The 22,185-nt window shown below is 39.0% G+C and overlaps 1 protein-coding gene across 6 annotated transcripts in view; it reads left to right on the top strand.

Moving 5' to 3' along the window:
• Nucleotides 1-22,185, top strand: part of farp1 (FERM, ARH/RhoGEF and pleckstrin domain protein 1) — an 80,598-nt gene that overhangs the window by 18,190 nt on the left and 40,223 nt on the right. Inside the window, exon 1 of one of the 6 annotated variants that reach the window (XM_089132557.1) lies at nucleotides 13,631-13,763. The exons of the other annotated variants lie outside the window; for them this stretch is intronic. The gene's annotated coding sequence lies outside the window, so the exon portion shown is untranslated. Of the gene's footprint in view, nucleotides 1-13,630; nucleotides 13,764-22,185 lie in introns of those variants that run through there. 6 annotated transcript variants of the gene reach the window in all.

Here is a 22,185-nt window from a genome sequence, read left to right as displayed (position 1 = left end):
TCCTCAGCCGTGGGTCGCTAGTGTGTGTTAAGCCGGCTAGTCGTGGCGAGATAAAGATGGCTCTCGGTCGGCAGATGGGTAATCTCTCGTTTGTTCGTCACAGTTCATCTTCACCTCTGACCTCAGATGGCATTTTGAAGGATGGATCTAGCAAAAAAGTGTCAACTTGTATTTATTTACTTATGCAACGAAGGACAATTTGTCATCCGGTTACTGTTACGCTTTATCTGAAAGTGTCAGTGTTGCAGTGTAATTATGCATTTGAGTACTGAGAAATATTAATGAACTATATTTACTTACAGGGTTTGTTTTGACAAAATAGTTGGCAAGACTGTTTTAGTTAGTTAATGCATATCATATTTTAATAAAAATTAAACATTTGAAATATAATTTTTTGTAACTTTATAAATGCCTTTTTTCTGTCACTTTAGATCAATGTAATGCATCATTGCTGATTTAAAGTATTAGTTTCTTTCAAACATTAAACAGTAGTGTACATTCAAAGATATCAAATGTTAAAAATCTATTGGTATATGTAGAAATAAAGACTTATTTCTTGATTTTTGATACCCAAAGCATGAACTAATTAAACATTATTGCAAAGTGTTTTTATTTATTTTTTGTAATTTACTACCATTTTTATAAAGAATAGCTTTACAAATGAATGCAACAATTAGCTTTTTTATGTTTTGCACACTTGTTCTGAATGAAGCCTTATGTAGTGCACTACACACTGCATACTTGATTCTCGGTACACTGACAATTATTTTGTATAGGGATGCACAATATATCGGCCACATTATCGGTATCGGCCGATAAATGATCATTTTTAATGTTATCGTTATCGGCCCAACAAGAATATTTAGCCGATATCTAAAAGCTGATAACTAATGTATTATTTACTTTAGATGTGCACTGTTCAACATGATGCTTTTAAATTGCTTGAAATATGATTGAAATCACTTTTTTGTGATTTTTTGATTGAAATCAAAAGGAAAATCCAGTTAAATTTGCAGTCATATCGGCTACACAATATTAAAATAAGAACATCATAACTGTGTTTGTATCTTGACTTTTAATGAGGAGAATTTTTTTATAATCAGGCTCTCAAAAATTGTCAAAAAAACTGGATTTAGATTTATCGGCCAATATATCGGTTATCGGCTTTCAAATATTATCGGTTATCGGTATCGGCCAAAATTGTCATATCGGTGCATCCCTAATTTTGTAAAGAGTATATGATATTATGCACTGGCAGTGCTTTAAAGATCACATTATCGCATTACATCATATGCATTTTTGATTTAGCAAGAGTCATCCAGTTACTTAATTTGAATTTCTTTTTAAATCCATTTTTTCCTCTTTCTGTAGGGGCTAATATTGACTTGATCGAGCACTTGCCTGATTTTAGATGTGGACACTACTTTAAATATAGGTCAAACCAAAGAGTTAAGAAGTTGATGTTGTCCATATTGTGCATTGTAACCTATATAATACTGAAAATAGTTGATGTATTATGCTAATCTTTCATCTAGAGGATTAACGAGGATTGAATGTTCGTGCGCGTGTTATTTTAAAATTATGAAATGTTTTTGTTGAAGTAGTTTCTGCCGCTTGTGGATCATCGTAATAGCGGTACCTGGCTATTATGGCACACATTCCCAGCTTCACTGTAATATCCCACTGCAATGCCAAACCCTGCTACCTCATTACGCTAAAGCTAGCATAATGCATGTGGCTAATGATGGAAAAGCTTGTTTTGGGGTGAATCTTTGATGAATAATGCAGCAGTGCGGTCTCATGAATGCACTAATCATCTCTGGAAGAGAAGGGAAGCCCGAGGCCTCAGCCGCCACGGGATAATCCTCTCAACAATCCCACAATCCCGTCTGCTTCCTGCCCCGCCAATCCGCCGGTATTCCAGCTAACGGGATCATGGCGTTGTTGACACTGGATGGAATGTGCTTCAATCCTGCTCATGTTTTCATGATTACATGGAAAACTCGTGAAGGGTCGGGATTGTTTCAGTGTTGTGAGTGGCACAGGGGATTTGGTGTGTTTTGTTCAGGTAGATGGAGTTATAAACGTCAACATCTAACTTACAGATTAAAGCCATACTGAGAATGCAAAGCACTTGTGATATATTAGCTACTGTTTTGGCACTTTTCAATGAAAAATGGTGTAATTGCATGGCTAGAATCTTCGGCATTAGCACAACAAATGCTTATCTGATGTTTTTACACAGATGATGCAGGTTTCACACACACACACACACACATACATATACACATATATAACGGCAGAAGTAAATGATCACGTGTGCAAAACATCAGTTTTAGAGTAGATGTTTATGTTTATGTGGACTAGAGCCAGACCGATATATCGGCCGATATTAGGCATTTTCCAAATTATCGGTATCGGCAGTTATAATGGACGATAAATGAATATTTTGTATCATATTTTGATAATGAATATTTTAACAAAATTTGTGACTATCATGTCCAGTTTTGCTGCCGAGAATAAGCCGAGAATGAAGTGTAATTAGCTAGTGATAGTTGCATTATGTTGTTACAGTGTAGTCCTTTTAACTTTTGACAATGTGAAGTATTTCTTTAATAGCACGTGAGAGTTATAGCAATGAGACGTATCATCTCTCCTTGGCCTGTTATATTGAAAATATATGTTTTACAATTTGTTGCCCGTTTATTTAAGGAAAAATATCGGCCGATATATCGGAATATCGGATTTTAAAACCAATAAATATTTGTATCGGTATCGGACTTCAAAATCCTTTATCGGTCGGGCTCTGTGGACGTTATTGACCATTTATTTTTGTTCACACATCTCGCAGCCTGACTCGTGGCATGTCGATGTGTCCTGAACGTTTGATTGGTGTATAGTAAACAGCAGTGTATGAGGGCCTGTGGTGGTTCTGACATCATGCTGCTGATCTGACATGCTGGTAATTGGTGTTTTCCTGCAGTGATCATCACACACGGACCGCAGCGGCTGGCACTCGCTCACACTCCTCTTCACTTCTTTCATCTTTGATTTAACGCCACAGGAAACATCAACCGACCTATTAAACACTGCTACCAGTTCCTGAACCCCCTTGATTTCTGAGCATGTGCTTTTGATAGGAGGTTTCCGGAGCCGGATTCATGAAAACTTTTAGCCTCTACTTGAAAATGTTTTCATTCTTGATTATTTCCCTCATACCCTCCATTGTTGCGGCTCCTCTCTTCCCAGTCTGTCAGTAACGCTCTGTTTACTTCCTGTCTCTATGAAGCCCCTCCTTCTGAAAAGCACACTGTGCTCTGATTGGTCTGCTGGATCAGTGTGTTGTGATTGGTCGAGCGCTTTGAGCTTGTTTGGGAAATGACCATAACCGCCAGTTTCAACACCAGGCCCCACCCCTTTATTCTGCATATTAACTATTATAATGAGGAATATTGTGACGTGTTCGTTCCCGGATCAAACTCAACACTACAATGGAGGCGTTGGAGGGACTTTTTCAGCAACGTTACTAGGGTTGGGTATCGTTTGAATTTGAACGATTCTGATTCCGATTCCTTGTTTCGATTCCAGTTCCTAACGATTCTCGATTCCGATTCTTTTAAGAGGCAGGGTCAAAAAAGTTTAGCTAACCTTGCTAACCAACGGCCTTTCTGTAGGAAATACTCCTTCTGTAAAAATACTCCTTTTGTCACAATTTTTGCATTTTGCCGAGATTTCATTATTTTTAGAAAAGTGAAGCCACACTTTGGAACGCCGACGTAAGGTACTCATGTTCGACTCGCGTGGTTATGCCAACACTTCCGGTAGACGCTTCTTCGTTGGTGTTGTTCAGCGGTTTCTTCTTCCGCTCGGCGGACTGTGAATATCGAAACTAGGAATCGAATTTTTAACTTTTGAACGATTCCGGGAAAAACGAAAATTTAGTCTCGGTTCCAATCGATGCTCGATTCTCGATACCCAACCCTAAACGTTACACACTAAAGACAGATGAACATGTGAATAATGTTTAGGGCCCCTGGTCTCTATATATAGCTTCAACGCAAGTCTGTGGGATAATCCAGTTTCTCTGCTGGATGTAGGCCTGAATGTGTCCTTCATATAGGAGGCGGACTTCATTTTGGAAAATGTGACCTCAAGCCACAAAAATCTGTTCCCACCCAATGAAACGTGTCTTTAAGTGGTCATCTGAACACACTGGTTCATTCAGGCCATGTTCACTGCGTTTATTCGTGAGCAGGAAATTGCTTCCCTGCTGGATTCGTGTTATCGGCGACATTAATATGCATGAATGTGTTTGAGTGCTGCTTTGACTTCATGTCTTTGTCATTCTTTCCTCTTAGAAAAGAGAGCTGAAGCTTTCGGATACACGTATCATTTTAATGAAACATGGTTGCTGCCTTTGAAATTACATTCAACTCAACATTTTCCTTTCTTGAAACATGTTACTGGTCTTATTGTGAGTGTTTCATAAGTGCACATTATTCCAAAATTTCTTTGTTCGTGTACATCTGCGTCTTTTAGTTGTACGATCGCTTTCAGATGAGCTCAAAATGCCTCATTTTGAAACTGAATATCTGTTTTCCTGGATTTATTTTTGCATATGCTTCTGCCAGAGCAGTCCTCTCTAATATGATATGTTTTTATATCTTCAGGCTTTTGGCGTTGTGTTCCTGAAGTAAACCAAACCAAACGCTCTCTTTATTAGCTGTGTGCTGCATTCACACTTCATTGAGTTCAAATGTTTGTGTAGAGCATTTGTGCGTTGTACATGCTGCCGGAGATTCATTGCTTATTCCTGTAAGTCTGTAAAGATGGTGTACGGACACAGAGCGACTGTAAAACTCCACCAGCAGTGTGTTATGAGGAGTCACAAGAGACACATAAACATCCATAATCGCAGAGGTGTCGCCTGATGGAGTTTTAGGACACCATTGGGTTGCTTGATGGAGGTTTAGGACACCATTGGGTCGCCTGATGGAGTTTTAGGACACCATTGGGTCGCCTGATGGAGTTTTAGGACACCATTGGGTCGCCTGATGGAGTTTTAGGACACCATTGGGTTGCTTGATGGAGGTTTAGGACACCATTGGGTCGCCTGATGGAGTTTTAGGACACCATTGGGTCGCCTGATGGAGTTTTAGGACACCATTGGGTCGCCTGATGGAGTTTTAGGACACCATTGGGTCGCCTGATGGAGTTTTAGGACGCCATTGGGTTGCTTGATGGAGGTTTAGGACACCATTGGGTCGCCTGATGGAGTTTTAGGACACCATTGGGTCGCCTGATGGAGTTTTAGGACACCATTGGGTCGCCTGATGGAGTTTTAGGACGCCATTGGGTCGCCTGATGGAGTTTTAGGACACCATTGGGTTGCTTGATGGAGGTTTAGGACACCATTGGGTCGCCTGATGGAGTTTTAGGACACCATTGGGTCGCCTGATGGAGTTTTAGGACACCATTGGGTCGCCTGATGGAGTTTTAGGACACCATTGGGTCGCCTGATGGAGTTTTAGGACACCATTGGGTTGCTTGATGGAGGTTTAGGACACCATTGGGTCGCCTGATGGAGTTTTAGGACACCATTGGGTCGCCTGATGGAGTTTTAGGACACCATTGGGTTGCTTGATGGAGGTTTAGGACACCATTGGGTCGCCTGATGGAGTTTTAGGACACCATTGGGTCGCCTGATGGAGTTTTAGGACACCATTGGGTCGCCTGATGGAGTTTTAGGACGCCATTGGGTCGCCTGATGGAGTTTTAGGACGCCATTGGGTCGCCTGATGGAGTTTTAGGACGCCATTGGGTCGCCTGATGGAGTTTTAGGACACCATTGGGTCGCCTGATGGAGTTTTAGGACGCCATTGGGTCGCCTGATGGAGTTTTAGGACACCATTGGGTCGCCTGATGGAGGTTTAGGACACCATTGGGTCGCCTGATGGAGTTTTAGGACACCATTGGATCGCCTGATGGAGTTTTAGGACACCATTGGGTTGCTTGATGGAGGTTTAGGACACCATTGGGTCGCCTGATGGAGTTTTAGGACACCATTGGGTTGCTTGATGGAGGTTTAGGACACCATTGGGTCGCCTGATGGAGTTTTAGGACACCATTGGGTCGCCTGATGGAGTTTTAGGACACCATTGGGTCGCCTGATGGAGTTTTAGGACACCATTGGGTCGCCTGATGGAGTTTTAGGACGCCATTGGGTCGCCTGATGGAGTTTTAGGACACCATTGGGTCGCCTGATGGAGTTTTAGGACACCATTGGGTCGCCTGATAGAGTTTTAGGACACCATTGGGTCGCCTGATGGAGTTTTAGGACACCATTGGGTTGCCTGATGGAGTTTTAAGACACCATTGGGTCACCTGATGGAGTTTTAGGACACCATTGGGTCGCCTGATGGAGTTTTAGGACACCGTTGGGTCGCCTGATGGAGTTTTAGGACACCATTGGGTCGCCTGATGGAGTTTTAGGACACCATTGGGTCGCCTGATGGAGTTTTAGGACACCATTGGGTCGCCTGATGGAGTTTTAGGACACCATTGGAAAGCCTGATGGAGTTTTAAGACACCATTGGGTCACCTGATGGAGTTTTAGGACACCATTGGGTCGCCTGATGGAGTTTTAGGACACCATTGGGTTGCCTGATGGAGTTTTAGGACACCATTGGGTCGCCTGATGGAGTTTTAGGACACCATTGGGATTCTTGATGGATTTTTAGGACACCATTGGGATTCTTGTTGGAGTTTTAGGACACCATTGGATCGCCTGATGGAGTTTTAAGACACCATTGGGTCGCCTGATGGAGTTTTAGGACACCATTGGGATTCTTGTTGGAGTTTTAGGACACCATTGGGTCACCTGGTGGAGTTTTAGGACACCATTGGGTCGCCTGATGGAGTTTTAGGACACCATTGGGTCGCCTGATGGAGTTTTAGGACACCATTGGGTCGCCTGATGGAGTTTTAGGACACCATTGGGTCGCCTGATGGAGTTTTAGGACACCATTGGGATTCTTGATGGATTTTTAGGACACCATTGGGATTCTTGTTGGAGTTTTAGGACACCATTGGATCGCCTGATGGAGTTTTAAGACACCATTGGGTCGCCTGATGGAGTTTTAGGACACCATTGGGATTCTTGTTGGAGTTTTAGGACACCATTGGGTCACCTGGTGGAGTTTTAGGACACCATTGGGTCGCCTGATGGAGTTTTAGGACACCATTGGGTCGCCTGATGGAGTTTTAGGACACCATTGGGTCGCCTGATGGAGTTTTAGGACACCATTGGGTCGCCTGATGGAGTTTTAGGACACCATTGGGATTCTTGATGGATTTTTAGGACACCATTGGGTCATTTGATGTAGTTTTCCGGTTCCTTGCCACTGTTGCCTTTGGCTTGCTCAGTTGGGGATATTCAAATTAATTAACCAATCAGTAATACCCTTGCTCAGTCAGCTCTACCAAACGTGGATGTTTTTCCGCTAAGAAACTAACATTGTTATTATGTTTTCAATGATGCTGTGAAGCTGCTTTGATGCAATATACACTGTGAAAAGCGCTATATAAACATACTTGACTTGAACATCTGAATCTTAAACCTTTTATCCTGTTACAGTTCACCACTCTTAATGTAAATGGCGTTGCTCTTGTTGTAACGCCTGTGTTCTGTATGTTAATGAAGTTGAGACGCCCCATCGCCTGAGAAGGTTCTCGTGTGTCGTGTCCCACACCCATTCCCATTACACTATTGACTACCATTTGTTCAGGGTGTGATCACCCCAAATGGTGAAGACACAATATAACTTCACTTCCTTCATCTCTATGATAATCAGTGTGGGGAACGTTGCTTTAAAAAAGTAATTAATTATTTATAGTTACTCACTACTAAGAGTTAGTAACTGAATTACTCTATAATAAAAGTAATTAGTTACCAGGGAAAGTAACTATTTGCGTTACTGTTTTAAAAAAAAACCTGTCAGAATTTGGATTTTTTTTTGTGCAGTTTTCACAAGTCAGTTGAAATGAGTTGAACAGACATGTGTTTTTAAATAACTTTAATTATTTATTGCACGTCGACAGACAGCAAGAGATGTATCCTGCACTTCTGTAAATTCTGTGTAAGATAAGATTATACAAATATATAAAACATCTCCAATTTACTAGCAGAGCATTCATTTAGTTCGCTATTAAATAAGAGATCTAGCGCTAAAATGTGTTGTTTTATATACATATATGTATATATATATATGAATATAAGTTAATATATTTTCTTATTTAAAAATAAATATAATATATTAATATAATTTATTTTAATCATTTTTTTAATCATTAAAATGTGTTGTTATATATATATATATATATATATATATATATATATATATATGAATATAATTTAATATATTTTCTTATTTAAAAATAAATTTAATATATTTTATTTTAATCATTTTTTACAATTATTTATTGATATAATATATTATAATTAAATATTAAAATAATAATAATATGATGATGTTAATATATACAGTATATGTCATTTTACTTTTGTAAAATCATTTTGTTAAATAATATACTAATACAATATATTCTAAATATGATATAAATTTTTATATATATACAAGTTATGAAACTGAATGACTCAACCCCAATCAACTCATTTTACTTCTGTATTGTGATGGAAGATCGCAAACCTTTTTTTTTTTGTTTTACAGTAACCTGCATTGAGAAAGTAATAGTTTCATGAATGAACTGACAAAAACATGTCGGATATTAATTTCGTGTTCTTAAAGCAGAAGGTATTCACATGTTGCCAGTCTCACTGTATCGGTGCAGGGGTTCAGCATCACCATCTGCACACACTGTTCCTATGGAAACCGAAGAGATCGTTCCTGTCCTCTGAGCGAGTTATTATTGGCGGAAGCTCAGATTTATGCGTGTGCTCGACTACCTGTGCGTATGGCCCAGCAGGGAGGGTTATTAATATTCACGTTTCTGGGTGTTGTTCCCGGAGGGCTCTCGTTCTCTCAGGTGGAGCTGTTCGTGGCTTTGAAATCAGGGACGCTAATGAGCCACAAACGCCATGGCCATATGTCGGACGGGACGCCGTAAAGCTGCTCTTCACCACTGCTACTGTAATGATTCAGCCACTGTTTTCTCCTACTAATCTATTTATTGTTTGAGTCATTTGGTTTGAATTGACTCGGAAAAAGATTCGTTCATTTTGATGAACAGGAGAGTCGCGATCGCGCATCACAGAACAGAGCAAGGCGAACATTTGAGCTTACAAAACTTAAACTTTGTTATTTATTTATTAAATGAGCGATCGTTTCACTTGATAAGACCCTTATTCATCGTCTGGAATCGTTTAAAGCCCTTTGAACAGTTTGCAATGAAACTGTCTTTTGGAGCTTGAACCGTTTGGTTCCCATTGAAGTCCATTATATGGAGAAAAATCCATCAAAAACTTTAATTTCTTTTCGACTGAAGAAAGAATGACATGGACATCTTGGATGACATGGGGGTGAGTTTTTTTTTTTTTTTTTTTTTAAAGTGAACTACTCCTTTAACTAGCTTAGGCATGCACATTCATGTTTTCAATATTTAGCTTTAATAATTCATGGATGGTCTAGAATAACTGCGAGTTCACACCGGGGTGTGTGAGACGTTTGGCCACCAGATCCTCTTGTTTGTGAATGGGGCGTTTGTGCAGCTCTCAGCTCGGCTTTCACGCTCGGGTGTTTAGCTTGGGAAGTGCTCGTCCTGGTGATGGACAACAGACCCCTCACACGGACACTTCACAGATCGCTCGGCTCGGCTGGCATCTGATCCCCTCTTCATTCCTCATGCGAGAGACTCCCCTGCGCTTTTCTTAACGAGGCAGAACTCCGAGTCTAAGAGAAAGCTGGCCTTTATCAAAAGCTGTTTGTGTGGGAGTGTGTGTTTCTATAACACTTAATAGTGTGCAACTTTTTCGAGCGGCTGTATCTTTCCATTCCTGGTTTGGTAGGACCCAGATAAATGGGAATGTGATGTTTTGCTGGTGTTTCAGCACTTTATCTGTGTCGGTCTGTATTTATCGAGTGCTGAGCTCATAGCCTTCAGAGTCATCCACACTGATTAAAGGATCACTGTTCTTCTGTTTTATTGTGTACACTGTTTTATTAACCTTGTTAGGACAAATATTAGCCTAGATTGATTATGCATATGGGTCGGTAAAGGAAGTTAAAGGGGTACTTTCAATAAAACATGGCTGCCTATATAGTACATAGATGAGAAAACAAAAAGACAGTGTTTTTCACTTGCTGAATAGGTATAAAAACTACAACACCCACAATGCACTGGGCATGTTGCCGTTCAAGGCCACTCCCACCAGTCTGCTGTGGATAAACTCAGTAGGAAATACTACTAAGCAAACTTTTAGTCATAATGACGTCGACTTGAATTTCTGTCCAGGTAACATGGAGAATGAGTAAACACTGTTTATATATATATATATATATATATATATATATATATATATGAACATTGTTTTATATATATATATATATATACACGTACTACCAACATTGTAACAATACAAAAGTAACACTTTAAAGAAATATTAGCAGATATAGAAACAGACATAAAAAATATGTTTTATTGTGTAAATCATAAATGGTATAATAATGAATATTATTTTTATTGTATATATTAAAAATGTAATATTAATAAAATATAAAATATTTTTATTTTGTGTGCAACAACTAATTATATAATATTTTATATTATATCATTTATAAATGAAATAATTAACAGTTTTATTTTATTTTAATTGTATCTATTAAAATGTAATAATATTCATTAAATTCTAAAAAAATATGTATTTTATTTGTGCATAACACACACACACACATAAAAATAAACTGTTTTGGACATGGTAGCTTATAAATATCATTGAATATGGCAATTATTCATCACCATGTCATGTATTTACCATACTTAGTGTTATTCAGATTACTCCAGTCATTATTACATTCCTGATTTCAGCAGATCTGTGTTTCCGCATGTCGTCGCGTGAGACTCCGGTGACATACGCCCTCGGCTAAGCAGATTAAGTGTGTGTTACCGCCAGCCTCTGTTTGATTATGAACAGGGATTGAGGAACTAGAAGGACCTGTTGTGGTTAGCCTTAATCTGTGGTGTTTAGCGGTGTAATGACCTGGACTACCACAGGTGACGCGAGATCATGGCATCCACCACAGATTAAACACGTCCTCGATGATCAAATCAAAAATAAAAAAAGACTTATTCACATTTGAGCATGTTTACAATTATATTATGTAAGCCTTCAACATGTAATGTTATTTAAATGCATTGCGTGTGAACATGTATTGTTTATTTAAAGCTCATGTCAGGTACTTTTTGATGGCTTTCACAATGTAAAATCACTCTTTTAAGAATTAATTTCATTAAAAAGCTTTGTTTTCTGCATCATGGTGCATATTTGACCAGTGATCAGGGGGTTGAAATATGATTTTTAATATCTCCTGATTTCAATACAGCCTCTGAATTTATTGAAGATCAGTGAGTGAGATATATGCTTTAATTTCCTTTTCCTCGGAGGCCGTCTGCTGTTGAATATCCAATTACTCTTGGAATCTGCCGTTGAATTCCTCTTTTCCAACTCCAGACTCCCAGAAACAAACACTTTTGTTCCTTTTAGGTACTAATATGTACATTTTAGGTGTTAATACGTACATTTAGGTGCTAATATGTACATTTTAAGTGCTAATATGTACCTTTAGGTGCTAATATTTACATTTTAGGTGTGGATATGTACATTTTATGTGTTAATATGTACATTTTAAGTGCTAATATGTACATTTTATGTGTTAATATGTACATTTTAGGTGTGAATATGTATATTTTATGTGGTAATATGTACATTTTAAGTGCTAATATGTATATTTTATGTGTTTATACGTACATTTTAGATGGTAATATGTACATTTTAGGTGTGAATATGTACCTTTTAGGTACTAATATGTACATTTTACAATGTAATATGTACATTTTATGTGTTCATACATTTTAGATGGTAATATTTACATTTTAGGTGTGAGTATGTACATTTTAAGTGCTGATATGTACATTTTAGGTGCTGATATGTACATTTTAGGTGCTAATATGTACACTTTAAGTGCTAATATGTACATTTTATGTGTTAATACATACATTTTAGGTGCTAATATGTACATTTTATGTGTTAATATGTACATTTTAGGTGTGAATATGTACATTTTAGGTGCTGATATGTACATTTTAGGTGTGGATATGTACATTTTAAGTGCTAATATGTACATGTTATGTGCTAATATGTACATTTTAGGTGCTAATATGTACATTTTAGGTGTGGATATGTACATTTTAGGTGGTAATATCAATATGTACATTTTAAGTGCCAATATGTACATTTTAGGTGCTAATATGTACATTTTAGGTGTGAATGTGTACATTTTAGGTGGTAATATGTACATTTTAGGTGTTAATATGTGCATTTTAGGTGCTAATATGTATAGTTTAGGTACTAATATTTAAATTGTAGGTGCTAATATGAACCATTAAGGTACCAATGTGCACGCTTTAGGTACAGAAGTGTTGGGTTTTGTAAAGGTACAGCCCCAGTGACAGCTTTCGTACCTTTTTTTTACTGAGTCAGTTTCCACACAGATGCACGAACATGATTTTTCAGGGTGTCGGTTGAATTTTACACCCATTGTCTCATGTGCGCTTGGATATTGTATAATGAGCCTTGGAGTGTTCCCATCAGAAACGGATGGGATAGTAACTGGATTTGTGGAGCTGTAGGTTAAGAAGTTTAACCTAATCCCCGTTGGTCTTTGCTGTTAGCAGAGTTTCTCCATGTTTCTCTGTGCTGGACCGCAAGCCTGATTTATTGTCTTGATTTGCAGTCAGTTGTTAGTAAATCACAAACATCATTAACATACCAAAACTGACCTTAGATTGGTTTCTTCTCATTAAACCTTCATGCTGGTTTTCAAATAGTCATTCCTGACCTGTTACTCACCCCAAAGATCAGGCCAGGAGAACAGCTGTGAATATGAACTATTATTACTGTGGAGTGAATGTAGAACATGTTTGCATATGGAAGATCTGATATGTTTAGTATTTAGCTCTAGCATTAGCAGCTAATTAGTAGCATTAGCGCTAGCAAATTCATAGTTTTCTCTCGACATGAGAGTGGGTAAACAATGACTGAATCCAGTTTAACTGAAACAAGACTAGAAATGCCATTGAAAGACATATTTAGCTGTCTTTGATTCGCTGCTGCGATGGTTCCTCCTTCCTCATTTGATAATATTGAGAGCATAATGTGGTTTTACCCATGGGGCTTTTCCGTGTCTAATCTACTATCTCCAGTTTAGCTGAGAGCGTGACTTGCAGTGTTTCTCATTAGTTTTCATTAGTACCCGACATGATTAACATAACCTCAGAGACTCGGTGACGTGAGCTGCATTTAAATGACCCGACCGTGGCTTTTAATACCGGCTGGGCTTAAGATCGAATCATACACGCTCATCCATAGACACACCGTGACAGACTGTGACGGGTTTGTCGGATCGTATTAGGGGATTCCTCGTTATGCTGGAACCAAAACTGTGTTTCACAGTTGGATTAATAGTAGACTAATTGTGCTCGAGCGGGACGAGAGCTGAGAAAATAGATCTTGAAAATTTCGGCCTTCTGTGAGTTGTGAATTTGTCATATTTTCTCTCTTATAGTTTAAAATGTTCGTGCTCCATTATTTTCCTCATTTACCACAATTCACTCAGTCAAATTGGGTGAAATATTAACCAGTATAATTTTCTTTGCTGATGTGGAGAGTAGAGCTCAGATGTTTATATTGGATTTCAGTAATAGTGTTTGTCTGGTCATTTACTCAGTCATGTACAATAATATTAATGTTGCGTCAATAATCAATTTCATGTGCATTTTCTGGGTGATTTCACACAGACTAATATATATATATATATATATATATATATATACAACATAGTTTCCTTGTAACAACCATTCCGGACACTCCAACAGCTGCATAGCAACACCTTAGCAACCACTCATAATATCTTAGAAACCTGGCTGGGTGACAACCATTCATAACACCTTGTCAACTACATTTCAACATTCTTGCAACCACCCACATGCCCTAGCAACCACTCAGAACTCATTGCAACCATATAGAAACAGACTAACAACCATTCCGTACACCTCAGCAGCCTCATAGCAACACCTTAGCAACCCCTTAGAACATCTTAGCAACCGGAATAGGTAACAACCATTCAGAACACCTTACATTTGCATTTTAACGTCCTTGCAACCACTCAGAACACATACCAACCACACAGCAACAGACTAACAACCATTGTGCAATACCTTAGCAACCTGGCTGGGTAACAACCATTCAGAACACCTTAGCAACTGCATTTTAACATCCTTGCAACCACCCACATGCCATAGCAACCACTCAGAACACATAGCAACCATATAGAAACAGACTAACAACCATTCCGTACACCTCACCAGCTTCATAGCAACACCTTAGCAACCCCTTAGAACATCTTAGCAACCAGAATGGGTAACAACCATTCAGAACACCTTACAGGTGCATTTTAACATCCACTCAGAACACATAGCAACCACACAGCAACAGACTAACAACCATTCCAAACTCCTTAGCAGCCGCGTACCAACACCTTAGCAACCACTTAGCTTATAGTCATTCAGAACACCATAGCAGCCACATATCAACATTTTTGCAACCACTCAGAAAACCTTGGCAAACTCATAGCAAGCTGGCTAACAACCATTTAGCAACAGTATTTCAATATTTTTGCAACCACCCAATCTACCTAGCAACCATTCAAGCACACCAACTATGGTAATGGATTAACACCCACTCAGATTGCGTTAGCAGTCACATTGCAAAATTCTGGCAATCTAGCAACCACATTGCAACAGAATAACAATCATTCCAAACACCTCAGCAGCCGCATAGCAACACCTTAGCGACCCCCCAGAACACCTTTGCAACAGCATAGCAACACCTGGCAACAACTAAGTCTGTTGCTATGTAGTTGCTTGGGTGTTCTGAATAGTTGCTAATGTGTTGCTGTGTGTTTTGCTATGTGTTTGGAATGGTTGTTAGTGTGTTGCAATTTAGTGGCTTGGGTGTTCCAACCATTCTGAAAACTTTAGCAACATGCATATCAACACCTTAGCAACCACATAGCAAACAGACTAACAATCATTCAGTACACCTCAGCAACCACATAGCAACCTCCTAGAAAACTAGAAAATCGGCTACATAGCAACAGCTGGCATCCAAACAACATCCTGGCAACAGGCTAACAACCATTCAGAACACCTCAGCAACCACATAGTAACAGCTTAGCAACCCCTCAGAAACCCTTATCAACTGGCTGCATAGCGACACCCGGCACCCAAACAACATCTTAGCAACCACGTAGCTGATTAACAACTGCTCTGGACACTTTAGCAACCGTCCAGAACCCCCTCGCAACTAAAAAAATTGCAACTTCTGAAAGTCTAGTTATTTTATATGAATTCTAATATATTATGACATTGTTGCAATATCAAGGCTTGTTTTTCACGAAACTTTCAGTAGTTTCCTCATTTCTTGCATCATCTACTAACAATCATTCAGTACACCACAGCAACCACATAGCAACCTCCTTGAACACTATCGGCAACATAGCGACAGCTGGCATCCAAGCAACATCCTAGCAACCACATAGCAACAGGCTAACAACCATTTAGAACACCTCAGCAACACCTTAGCAACCCCTCAGAAATCTTTATCAACTGCACAGCTACACCCGGCACCCAAACAGCATCTTAGCAACCACGTACTGTAGCTGATTAACAACTGCTCTGGACACTTTAGCAACCGTCCAGAACCTCCTAGCAACTACGTAGCAACAGGCTAACAACCACTCAGACCAAACTTCCACTTCTTTTGAATAGGGTTGGGTATCGAGAATCGAGTATCGATTGGAACCGAGACTAACTTTTCGTTTTTCCCGGAATCGTTAAAAAGTTAAAATTTCGATTCCTAGTTTCGATATTCACACACAGTCCGCCAAGCGGAAGAAGAAACCGCTGAACAACACCAACGAAGAAGCGTCTACCGGAAGTGTTGGCATAACCGCGCGAGTCGAATATAAGTACCTTACGTCGGCGGTCCAAAGTGTGGCTTCACTTTTCTAAAAATAACGAAATCTCGGCAAAATGCAAAATTTGTGACAAAAGGAGTATTTTTACAGAAGGAGTATTTCCTTCAGAAAGACCGTTGGTTAGCAAGGTTAGCTAAACTTTTTTGACCCTGCATCTTAAAAGAATCGGAATCAAGAATCGTTAGGAACCGGAATCGAAACAAGGAATCGGAATCAGAATCGTTCAAATTCAAACGAGACCCAACCCTACTTCTGAAAATCTAGTTATATTATATGTATTCTTCTAATATATTATGACATTGTTGCAATCGTTGTTTTTCACGAAACTTTCAGTAGTTTCCTCATTTCTTGCATCACCGATCACAAGATTGAGTGTTTTTCTCCTCTTGTGAGCGAGCAGCAGTCGTCAGATCTTGTGCATCCCGTTACATGTGAGGAATGGTGAAATAAAAGAGCCCCGCAGGAGAAAAGCTCTTTCAGCGGCGGATGAATGGATCATTGTAGTGTCGTCTCTGCGAGCTCGGCCGGGTCCGTATGTTCCTGCTGATCGGATCTGTGGAAAAGCCCTTCAGTGAGGGACAGCTTGTCCGTCCTCCACAGGGACACACTTGAAGAGGTGGCAGATATTTGGGGGATATCTGAAAGCTGATGAATGCAGCTCTGTCAGAGACTCACGATGGTGCTTTTCGTTGTACGTCTATACTTTTTCATTCTGAAAGTTTTTCATCTAGTTTTCCTTAGCAAAGCAGTGACATATGCAGAGTAGTAAAGACTGATTGGTGGATTTCATTTTCAGTTTAGATATTTAACTCTTTCCCTGCCATTGATGGAATTTTCCAGGCGTGTTTTCCCTGTTATGTGGTATGGGGTGCTCAGGGCTCCAGACTAACTTTTCCACTGGTTGAACTGGTGCTACTGACTTTCTCAGTTGGTTGCACCAGCATTTGATTTGGTCGCACCTTTTACTTTTTTTTTTTTTTTTGCCACATGCCATGGGATTAATCAATGCATGCTGATGAATAGTGGTTTAAATGGACCAAAGCTAGCAAAGGCTTTCTGGGTTGCAGCATAAATACCTGTAATATATTAATTATCATCAATGCCAAATTTCAGGATTTTGATGGATTTTGGACAGTAATTTTAATCTGTAATTTTAAGCATTTTACTTTTGAATTATATACAATCTATTTATCTGTCTATCTATCTGTCTGTCTGGATAGATAGATAGATAGATAGATAGATAGATAGATAGATAGATAGATAGATAGATAGATAGATAGATAGATAGATAGATAGATAGATAGATAGCTGGCTAGATAGCTAGCTATCTATCATCATCTTTCTATCAGCATCATCTTTTTTTCTTTTAAAAATCATTAAACATTGAAATGTATGCATTACATTTTAAAACATTAGAGTTCATTCTCAAAAAATGGTCGCATATGTAAGTAACCAATTTGGTCGCAGTCTGGAACCCTGGTGCTATTACACATCTTCTGAAAGAGTAGAGATGCTCTGGATCAAAACATGTGGAAAAAATAAGCAGAAACAAGTGATAACGTTGTAGTCTTTGACAAAAATGCATTTTTCCTCAGCTTATTGTTCAAAATGCTGCTTTTTAATTTTTTTTTTTTTTACCCACATTCAAGTGTTGATATAAAAAGAATGCATGAATCTAGAATAAAAGTGCTTTATTTATAAATCGCTGGTGGGAAAAGAGTAAAGTGTGCATGCTCATTTCCCCTGTTTTTACACACAGATTACCTTTTTTACACACAGATTTTACACTGTTACATTTATAATAAATGTGTTTTTTTTTTTTTTTTTTTTTTTTTTTTTACATTTCCAATGTGCATTTTTCATTTTTCGAGTGCCGGCACATATTAATTTTTTTTTTTTTTTTTTTTTACTGTATATGAATTAATCCACAATATTTTCACCTTTTAAACCATTTGATGGCTGAAAGACTGAGCATCGTGAAATTAAATTCTGTACGCAATACACCATGCTTTGAGCTTTTAATGCGCATCCAGCCACATTCATTGCTTTGACTGCATTTGAAATGATGAACACGATCCGGAATTAGATGTGATCAACCCTTCTGTCTCTGACTGTGAATATTTCCCCGAGTGAATGAATTTCTGCAAGTTCCCATCGTGAATCTGGATCCTCTGTCAGGCTGTTGCTGTAGTGCATCTCAAGCTGACTGGAATGCCAATGAGAGCGTGTCTGACTCCCGCTGACTGCCAAGATTAATAGCTGGATTACATTTTACGTTCATTTGGAGATGTCGTTTACATCTGCGAGTTTCCATAGTGCATTTTTCTTGACTGAGTGCCGGCACACATTTACTTTTTTTGTGCTTTTATTCGTAGACTGTATCTTAAATAGGTATAGTAAGGTCATTTATTTAAAAAGCACTTTAAAATTAATTTTTAAAATTAATTATTTAAAATTGACCTATGGCTAAGCCACGCCCCCTCCACACACTCGGACACACAGTCAACATTCACTAACAGGCGCTATGGTCACAGTAGGAGACATTTCATAGGAGGCAATTGGTGATTTTTGGAGACAGAAAGATTATATATCATCTTGAAGTCTCCTAAAGGGCCTTAAAGTTACACTGTGTGATTTTTACCCCCGTCTAGTGGTGAAAAGGTATATGACCATCCAGTGAATATTAGTTTCTGTTCCTCTCAATTCCGATTTCGTTTTAACTCCTACGGTGGTCCAAGATTAACATGGCTTCCAGTTCGACCTCGTCCATGAGTGTTAACTCAAACGTAAACGCGAAAGGTGAAGCTTGAATTAACGGGTATGTCCCTCTTTGGCTAATGTACTTTCAAGATGGAGGGGCAACATGGCGACCGACATTAGAACCCCTTACCCGTATGCATTTTCAATGGCATATTATACACTCACGACAATACTTTATTACTTGAACGAAATAACTATACATTAACGCTACAATACCTAAGATTTTATGCGCTAGAGGGCGCTACATTCAAAACAACAACAACGGCTTTGCTTGATGACGCCCTGGAGGAACGCGGAATGATGGGAACTGTTGTTTTCAACTCCACCGTGCATAAATCAGACGGGAACGGAAAATTTGTGGTCATGGATGAGGTAAAGTTCGATTTCTATAACTGTTGCGTCTAATGACATGCTTGTTTTTCATTAAACTGAAATAACCGCAAGAAAAGTCAGGTTTAAAAGTAAATTAGTTATCACAGATGTTGCCGGGAAACACTTTTCAGATAAACGTCGTTTTCTAAGATACAGCCAACAATATTCGCGGTGAATATGACCTTACGATTTTTCACATCATATGCATAGACAACAAGACATTCTAACAATAATACTAATTGTTTTGCATCGTTAACTGACATGAAATTTGAATACAGAACACGGTGTTACTCACCTGTCAAGTAAAACACATGCAAGATCGGCGTCTCTTTCTAGTTAGAGTTTTTCACCAAGTTCTCTCGGATTAAGGAAATGCCACACCGATGTTGAGCTGGTTTTATTTCTTCTTGGGTCGTTTGGTTGACCCGTTCATTGACGTTTGCGTTTATGAGACTTGTCTTTGTCGACAGAGCCAGGTGCAATCGCTAAAGAATAATTGTGCTCCATTCCATAACAAATGCGCGAAACAAGGTGACGTTTGTTGCTTGATAGACGCTAACGCACAACTACAACTACCGCATTTGTCCAGGACTACACGTAGTACGAGCGGAAACCGAGGTAACGCGGATATGACACGATTTACTGGCGACTCCCCGTTTCCTTGTTTAAAATCTCAATTTTCTTGCGATTTAAACATCATTTGGAATATTGTAAGTTATCATCTTAACTAAATATATAACACTGGCCTTGTGATTTTGGGATATTTTAATGCAAAAAATCTTAGGTATTCCACCTTTAATGAGCACATATATTTTTGAAAGAACTAAGAATAAACTAAAAGAGTTACACAGTGTAAAAAGGGGCACGAAATCGACCCAAATCGCGGAATTCGATTCGTGGTGAAGGTTTCAAGCGTGTTCCGTCTTTTCCATGGCAAAGTGAATTTTAGTTAAATGCAATACATTTAATCTTATGTATTAACTCTTTTCATCTGACTCCATAAAATGAAAAGGGTTTATCAATGATATCTGTGCATCATTTAGTAGTTAATGCTTGACTATTCCTTTTAACTCTAATGAAAATAAAGTCAAAGTCTGTTAGAATAGCCAAATATAACAATTTATTATGTCAGGTAAATGTATTATTACAATTCCACAAGATAATCAGAGCAAACCATCAATTGTTTTAGGACAAAGGAACTTTACCCAACATACTACATGAGCTGAGCCTTGAAGACACAACATCACGGGCTGATCTGAATACAGAAAGCAGCCATGAACTCTTGTGCATTTTCCTTAAATAGAGCCAAACCTTACCTGATCTAATCACCAAATTTACCTGATCCAATCACCAAGCTACAATGGACTGAAACCCCCACCATTCTTACTGGGGGAAGGAGAATTTGCATTCAGACAAAGGTGATTAACTCAAAGACACATCCCTTTGTGTGCAAGATATTTCTATATTCTTAAAAACCTTATTACCTTTTCTTTAACTTCTTTGGAAATGAGACATTATTACCAGTCACCCTGAGACTTTTGAAATGATTCTAAACAGTCCTTAAAGATTATCACATTCACATTAAAAACACATAGTCTTGTGTGAGCTTCCTCTGCAAGAGTGTGTGTGTGTGTTGTTCAAGCAAGGTCCTCTTGTCTTCAGAAGACACTGGTCACTGATTACATCAACCAGTTCCAGTTTTCTAGTCTTACAACAGTGTAGCTTTAACTATGCATTGGAGGGTAATATTAATAATTGTATTGTTGACGTCAGACAACAATATAATAAAATTTAAAAAGCTAGTTCATGAGCCTTTTAAAATAAGGCCTGAGATTTGTGTGTCTTCTTAAAAATGCGTCTTCAAAACAATAGCGCGGCTAAATGCATCCAACTGTGCTGTGCTATAAATACAGTGTTTTTTAGAGCCAGATCTGTTTTGGATGAAGGTCAGCGTTTTGAGAGTCTGTTAGTCTGATAACGTCTTCAGTTTTAATTGCATTGGAGCAGAAGAACAGTGAGGCTCTGAACGCAGCGCGGGACTGTGGGATAGAAACATCTGGATCCAATGAAAGCAACACGTGGAAGCCCAGAAACGGAGAGCTACTGTACCGCATCCACTGGGGCCCCGAAAAGATGATACGGTTGTCGTTTCCCAAACATACAGCGAGAGTGTCCTAGCGTTAGTGACCTGCATAAAGGTTTAATTCTGCTTTAGCGATTTTGTTGTTAGCTTTACCGTCTTGCAACCACAGACACATGTCTCACGTTGCCGGCATGTCTGGATTTATTTATGGCTGGCTGCTATTTCCCACAATTTACAATAGAGAGGAATTAGGACGCATCCGGACTGGAACAGCTGTCTGGGTCTGAATCAGGATTTATCACACACAATGACACGTCAGCAGCGATTCATTAAGTCGTTTTGTTTCATATTGACTGAAAGCACTGAATGTTTTCTGTGTGTTTGTGTTGAAAGTCCTTATCTCGAGATCTCTCGGCTCGCATGACATCAGCTGTTTGCGCTGGGGGTCAGATTCCCAGCGACCCCTGCGTGACCCGGTCCGTGCCGGCGTGGGCTCGGTGTTGGTTTGGCATGTCTCCCGGTTCCCCCGCGGCTCGAGGGCTCTTCTGCTCGGTGTGGAAACAGCTGGTGACCGCAGATGTAGATGCTCTTGTGAAATATCCTCAGCCAACCTCTTAGATGTGCTTGCAAATTTGTAACCTTCCTTACTTTTATGAATAGAAATTAAATAGAATTTTTGTGGCAATGTAATTTAATGCA

This window comes from Pimephales promelas, chromosome 6, assembly GCF_988280905.1.
Source record: "Pimephales promelas chromosome 6, fPimPro1.hap1.1, whole genome shotgun sequence".
In the NCBI taxonomy this organism is placed as follows: domain Eukaryota; kingdom Metazoa; phylum Chordata; class Actinopteri; order Cypriniformes; family Leuciscidae; genus Pimephales; species Pimephales promelas.
The sequence above is the reverse complement of the archived record's forward strand: the minus strand, read 5'-3'. Positions and strand labels throughout refer to the sequence as shown.